Raw genomic sequence first — 7648 nt, 5'->3', positions numbered from 1 at the left:
AATGGGTCTCAAATGCAGCGAGAAACTCCCGCATCCAGAGGCGTACTTCAACTGTCCCCTAAACAAAAAGTTATTTCAGAAGGACGTGAGATTGCTATTAGCCAATCAAAATAATGTTTTATGACTGCAACCTTTAAATTAATATTTCTCATCAATGCTTAAGTCAAGTGCCCCCTTCTCTATCTCTAAATAAAAGTTCAATCTTAGACAAAAGTAAAACCATAAATTGCTTTTTCACCAAAGATTGGTTAAACAATGCTGATTAACTTATGAAATGAAGGTTCAAATGTTGTAGTCCATTTATATTATATCTCAACAATACATTAACCAGATAGGTTCTATATAATCTTATTTGTCTTGACAATACCTTTACAGTACCCTTAAATCGGTATGCTGTCTCTTTATAGGAATGACTTTAAAAACAGATGAAAGGAGAGAGCTTGTTTAGCCCACATCAGTAGTGCTGTGTAATTTATTTTTATTTTGCATTTATATAGGATGTTTTTATGATTATGCAGTGTATTTCTCATTATACTTAATTCATACAGGCGCGGATCCAGAGGGGGGGTTCCGGGGGTTGGAACCCCCCCTTTTTTTTGGCCGATCAATGCATTTGAATGGGAGCATAAAGCTGGAACCCCCCCTTTACTCTGGGTTGGGAACCCCCCTTTTTAAAATGGCTGGATCCGCCCCTGTTTCATACATGTTGAAATGTCATTTGTAATATGCATGATTCCAATCATTATCTTTCCGTCAAAGTGTTTGGTTTTAGGTGACGTCATTATTTTACATTATTTGAGTGTTTGTTGAGCGAAAAATCAACATCAGTATGTTGAGCTAATGGATGCATATTCTTATAGAAATAACTTCCTAATGACTGCTTCAATATCTTGTTTTTAAATGATAAAATTAATGTAATTCTATAGACAGAGTTAGATTATGTACATAAGAGTAAAGATCGGTGTTTTAAAAATGTTAAGCAGTCTTATTTATCAGTTCAAAAATCCAGGGATCCAGTTAGCCTGATATATGTTCAAATAATGTAGAAATCAGTGTATAGTAAAGGAGTATTTCTGGTACTGTGGATTAATTATTATTCATGGCATACCAATTTTCATCGTTTTCGTTGGTACAGGTGAACCACAAAATTAAATGTTCAACAAATCACAAATGTTGCTATTGGGTTGTAAACAGAATTTGACAAAACCCAGAGACCAGATATCCATGAAAATGCAAGATTTCCTCAATCTACGAAAATTTTTACCCACGAAAATAAATGAATCCACAGTAATGGAAATGATACGGATCAAATGTATTGTTTGAATCTCTAATTAATAGAGAGCCATGGTGTAGTGGTTAGTGCATCGGACTACTAACACAAAGGTTCCTGGTTTGATTCCCATTCGGGATGAAAATTTCAGGAACTCAATTTTCGGCTCTCCCTCGACACCATTTGCGAGTATGGTCTTGAGGAAACGATGATAGTCTGTTGGAAGGGACGATAAATGGCTGACCCGTGTTAAGAGAGAGCCATATCTCTTGCACGTTAAAGACACCCTTGTAGATTTTGAAAAAGAGTAGACTAATTCCGCTACAAGGCAGCACTCGCACCGGCAAAGTGGAAAGGGATTAATATAAGTTGCAAAACTTGTTTCCCAATCCACTATAAATAAATATGTTTAAACTAATAACCTTAATCTCTCAAAAGGTTAATTGCATAGATTATCTACAAAAGTATTTTATATTTTGTTGTTTATTTGTTGACCATTTATTATATTATATACAAGTGCTTTTGTTATGAGTTGAATAATTTATTTTTACATTTTCTTTGATTTGTTTTTTCCTGTGTTATGCATGATATAAATTTGTGGTCAGCAACTATTAAATTTCTCAATATTTTTTTTAGAAAACATGCATTTAAAAATCATTTATTGTACAATATTTTTAAATTCTTGTGATTTTTTAGAATATTTATTTGTTCCTTCACATTTCACCTGAAAGATACAGATAACTATTTTCCATACATTTGATGTGGTATCATTTATGTTCTTATTTTGAATTCCCACAGATAACATACTTATAAATGCCATTAAATGTTCATACAAAGAAATAAAGGTGTTTTTGCCAATGTTTTTGTTGCTTTATGGTATTTCAATATTTGTTTTCTCTGGAAATTTGTCAAGATCAACAATAACTTGTCTTTTTCAAGCATATGATAAAATTGGAGACTTTCAAAAGAGAGTCTTGCAATCAAGTAAGGGGCCTCAGTGGCGGACTGGTCTAATTAGTTACTACTGTTATTACTAGCCGGTCAGCACTTGAGGTTGCCAGTTTGAACTCCTCATGTCAGGTGCACTCAACTCTTATTTTAATTGACTAGGATTGTCAATTTTCCTATCAAAGGTCATGGTTTTCTCCAGGCACTTCAGCTTACTCCACCAATAAAAACTGGCCGTCATGAATTAGCCCAAAAGTAGTGTTAAAACACCAATCAAATCAAATAGCTTCAGACTTTTGCTATAAGTACCCTATTCAATTTGTTGGTGTTGAAGCAAATATCTATTTTAAATCTTTTAAATTTATTCTCTGAGTTTCAAGTTCTTGTATTTAAAGATATATAATGTGGCTGTTGCAAAAGCAGAAAAGATAAATAGTATGTAAATGGATTGGAAAGAGATACATTCAAATATGCCTCAAATTTTATGGTCCTCCAGTTGTTTTTTTGTGCTAGAACTATAAACTTTGCATTCTACCCTATACTTCACATATATTTTTGATATCAAAGAGCAATTTATTATAGCTGGCACCGGTTCTGATGAATTTTATGAAAGTTTTTTTTTTAAGTATGTCCTACCAATGCTTTTTTTTCTCCCCATCCTAATATGTTATACTTTAACTGGAAAATGTTCACTAAATATGTTTTTGCATTGTCAGGTCTACTGGATTATCCTTTTTACATTGTCAGGTCTACTGGATTATCCTTTTTACATTGTCAGGTCTATTGGATTATCCTTTTTACATTGTCAGGTCTATTGGATTATCCTTTTTACATTGTCAGGTCTACTGGATTATCCTTTTTACATTGTCAGGTCTACTAGATTATCCTTTTTACATTTTCAGGTCTACTGGATTATCCTTTTTACATTGTCAGGTCTATTGGATTATCCTTTTTACATTGTCAGGTCTACTGGATTATCCTTTTTACATTGTCAAGTCTACAGAACTTTTTTTGTATTGTTATAACTATTGTTTTCAACTAAAACCAAAGTTTTTTACCTTGACCTTTGACCTAGGAAGTTGTACACACATTACGACATACCCTTTGGTTTTGATTAATATAAATGTCAAGTATAAGTATGAAATTATTAAATTATAACGGTTCTCTAGATATAAAATGGACACAATTTGTTACAAACAGACGGACAGACAGACAGATGGAAGGACAGACTAGTCCCTATAGGCTGACCCCACATTCGCTGGGGCAATAAGTAACCACTAGAGCACAATTCTTGATAAATCTGATAGATATATCTCATCATCTATCAGTGGCAAACATAAGATATAAACAAGAAAAACACTTCACCATAAAGTTGCTAACACTGACTTTACCTATTATTCTTTTCTTTTGTATGCCCCATTTATGGCCATTATGATTTCTGGTCGTGCATCTGTTTGTCCGTCCGTTGTCTGTCCTGCTTCAGGTTAAAGTTTTTGGTCGGGGTAGTTTTTGATGAAGATGAAGTCCAATCAACTTGAAACTTAGTACACATGTTCCCTATGACATGATCTTTCTAATTTAACTGCCTAATATAACTGCCAAATTAGAGATTTTAACCCATTTTTCACAGTCGCCTGAACATAGAAAATTATAGTGCGGATGGGGCATCCATGTACTTAAGGGACACATTCTTGTTGTTTTTTTTTTTATCTCTGCAGTAAAGTTGATCCGATTCTTTTTTATTTTTAATTGTCAGCAGTAATTGAAATAAATAACCAAAGAAATAAAATGAATTTTTATTGTTTAAAGCTGGAAAAATCAACATCAATAAAAACATGACAGTGGTAAACATACCATCGTATATATGTAGGTAAAAATCTACTGGAGCTATTCCATTAAATTGAATGAGGGATGGCAGGAGTGGAAGTTTTCATTTTAGATATTGGGTGGTGGGTCAAATTGATAAAATATTTTGGTTGATAAAATAAGCCTAAGTAAATTGCTGGGAAGATTTGTTTTTGAAAATTGGTTAAGTCAAATATTTCAGTTGTTAAATAGGTATGTATTGAAAGTCCCTTCCTGCTCTACCACACAAAATTAAATGGAATAACCCCTTAGCGTATGTATATCTATCAATCCTAGTATTTATCACATACATGTACATTTTAAATAACTTCTGCAAATTGTGTACATCTTTTTTATTCAAACAGTTAGAACAGGCTGGGAAACAATTATTACTTAATGCTAAAACTAACTTTGGTTAATTCTTTTCACTATTTGGGAAATAAAATGGCACAAATTGCTGTTCGTTTTTGTTTTGATCAGAAATAAACAGCATGGATTAATAGCTAATTTTACATCTTTCTTATAGTATGGCAAAATAATAAGTTTCACCAAAAAGAAGCTTATTATTTAATTGTAACAGTGTCCACGGCTCTTTACATTTTACCAAAGAAATTAAGCATTCTTTACAGCTGGAGGTTAAGTACCCTGGTCTATCCATTATAAATAAAAATGCCTTTCTTAGGGAGCTACCATTTGATTTTTATGGCGGGGGGGGGGGGGGGGGGGGGGGGGGCTAGGATGAAATTTGAAAAAAATAGGCAGGACAGGCCCGAGGAGTTTTGAGTAAAAAAAAAAGGCAGGATGAGCAACTTGGTAAAAAAAAAAGGCAGGATGACAATTTGAGTAAAAAAAGTCAGGATAAACTAGTAAAAAAAAAGACAGGACCGAATAGAGTAAAAAATAAAAATGCAGGACAGAGATTACAACTAAAAAAAAAGCAGGAAAATTTTTCATCCTAGCCCCCCCATAAAAATCAAATGGTAGCTCCCTTATAACTAGAATATAACAAATGAAACTTATCAACTATTGATGAAGTATATGTTTAAATAAAACAAGTAAGCTAGTTGTAAATTTTTCATAAATAATTAAATATACTGGCAAGGATTAGAAATCAGTTGTGAGATAAATAACCATTTAATTAAAATGATGTACAGGGAAGACAAATCTAAGCGAAAAATAAATAAAACCAATATAATACAATGAATTTATCAAATTATGATGGCAAATAAAAAGAAAAAAAAACAGCTATTAAAATTCCAAAGGGTTGTAAACTGTTCTATAAATGTTTTTTGAATTGATGAAGTTATACATTAACTTGTTTACAATTACGTAAATATAAGAAATCTCCACAATATGTATAAAGAATATGAATAATAGAAAGCACAGAGTACACATTAAAAAAAAAACAGTTACCATCACTTGACAGTCTGAGATACCATGTGATATGGTTATTAAAGCGAATGCTAAGAATTTTGTAAGATAAGGGAAAATAAAAAAGGGAAGTAATGAAAAACACAAGGATCAAGTGCCCAAGTACCTCATCTTTTGAATAGAATTTCAGATATCTGTACATATATATCATTTTAACATTAATGCTAATTATGCAGAAACAAAAACAATTATTCAATACAAAAAACAATAATTAAAATAATAACCATATCGGTGGATATGGATGGCACTCATATATTAGTTACTTAGGATTTCCACTAAAAAATGTAACTGTTTGGACCATGCCCTCTCAAATAAAATATGCAGACAGCAATTTCAAAATTAATCATGTGACTAACAAAATATTTTTAAGCAAAAAAAGGAGTCCTAGCCAACTGCTATGTTGTGGTCATTTAGCTAGGAAGCATCTTATCCATTGATATATCAATATATACCAATACACCTTATCGCTATTTAGTCCATTCCGGGAAAAACAGTCATTTATACAACTTCCTGTTTGGGTCACCGGCCGAAAAATGGAGGTCATCAGTAGTGAGCTGAGGGAGAAAAAACTTTAGAAAGTGATCATCAAGAAACTTTGATATAGTATGATCCATTTTTTTCGAAATTAAAATTGAAGTAAAAAAATATTTTGTTTGAAGTATTTACGGTAGTTTAAACAGGTCTCATTAAAAAGTATCATGCATGGTGAATTATTTAAACAGGGTCCCAGATAGCTTCAACTGGATGAAAAAGTTGTGTAATTTTAGAACTTATCCGGGATGGAATAAATAGCGATTAGGTGTATACATGCATGGGTCTGTTTCAGAAAATATAAATCTGCTGCAATTTTTTTTTTAAATAGATAATAACAAAATGTACACAACCTTCAGATATCTATACTGACAATACACATATCAATTAACAAACAACAATGATCAAGAACAGTATACCCTTAACTAGTAGCACTAAGATATTACTATCACAAAATGTATCACATATTTATGAGCTGCTTCCTCTAGAAATCGACCTTATGCAAATGCATCTATTTTGGGTTGAAAAAATCTCTATGGAAAGTATGTAGTGGGTCTCATTGGGTTCTAAGTGTGACGCGGGATTGCCGATTTTTTGTAAGCGTGACACGTGAGTCAAATAATTGTGTTGTGAAAACGGGAAATGAGGTCTAGTGGGACCTGGGAAATGACAAAAAAATGAGAATTGTTTACGTACATAGTGTAAGCGGGATACGGGAATCTGACAAAACAGTAAGCGGGATATGGGATCGGAACCCCCCAATGAGACCCCCTATGTAACAGTTTGAACATGTAGTTCATATGAGAACTACAAAACAGACCAATAGTCATCTTTGTATCTTATTTAAGAAATGATAGTAATATTTTTTCTGTCTAGGAAGAAATAACATAAAAAATTTGGTGCACACTGAATAACGCGTAAAGCGGGTTATTTAACAGTGTGCACCACATTTTTTATGTTATTTCGAATAGACAGAAAAAAATATTACAGTCATTTCTTATAATTTAATTCTAAATTTCATTTTTAACCGTAGAACACCATGAAAAAACGTTGATAACGTCACGGTCACATGACTAAATTATGTCTATGGTCTGATAACAAAATAACGTCAGCTAATCAGAAGACGCGTTACATCCAAAATTAAATTATATTTGAATGTTCCAAAATCGATCAAAGTATAGGTCTATTTACATCTAACACAGCTTATATGTTATTGCAAATGGTTAAGGGTGTTTCTATTTGCTAAATATAGTCTTCATCTGTTCTCAAATAAAATTTTATACTGATTGTTACAGAAGCTACTATACTCTTATTATTCGTTATAAAACTAATATAAAAGAAATGCTAGATTTTTGTCTGAAAAAATTTTAACACTGAAATCTTTTTTTCTGAACAACTTCTGAAAAATCTTAATAGAATTGATAATTTTTAGGAAAATGAGGTCAACAGAGGAAAGACCTTTGTGACAAAGTCAAATCTTAAAATATTCAATAATTGTTTTTCGCAATTGAATAGACTAGAAACTTAAATGGACCCTTAAAAGCTATTTCACATTTAATGTTTTGTCAAAACTGCTTTACTTACCTCTGAAAACATAAGGTTAATCAATACATCAATGGCCGA

The sequence above is a fragment of the Mytilus edulis genome, chromosome 12, assembly GCF_963676685.1.
Source record: "Mytilus edulis chromosome 12, xbMytEdul2.2, whole genome shotgun sequence".
NCBI lineage: Eukaryota > Metazoa > Mollusca > Bivalvia > Mytilida > Mytilidae > Mytilus > Mytilus edulis.
This window is presented reverse-complemented; position numbering follows the sequence as displayed.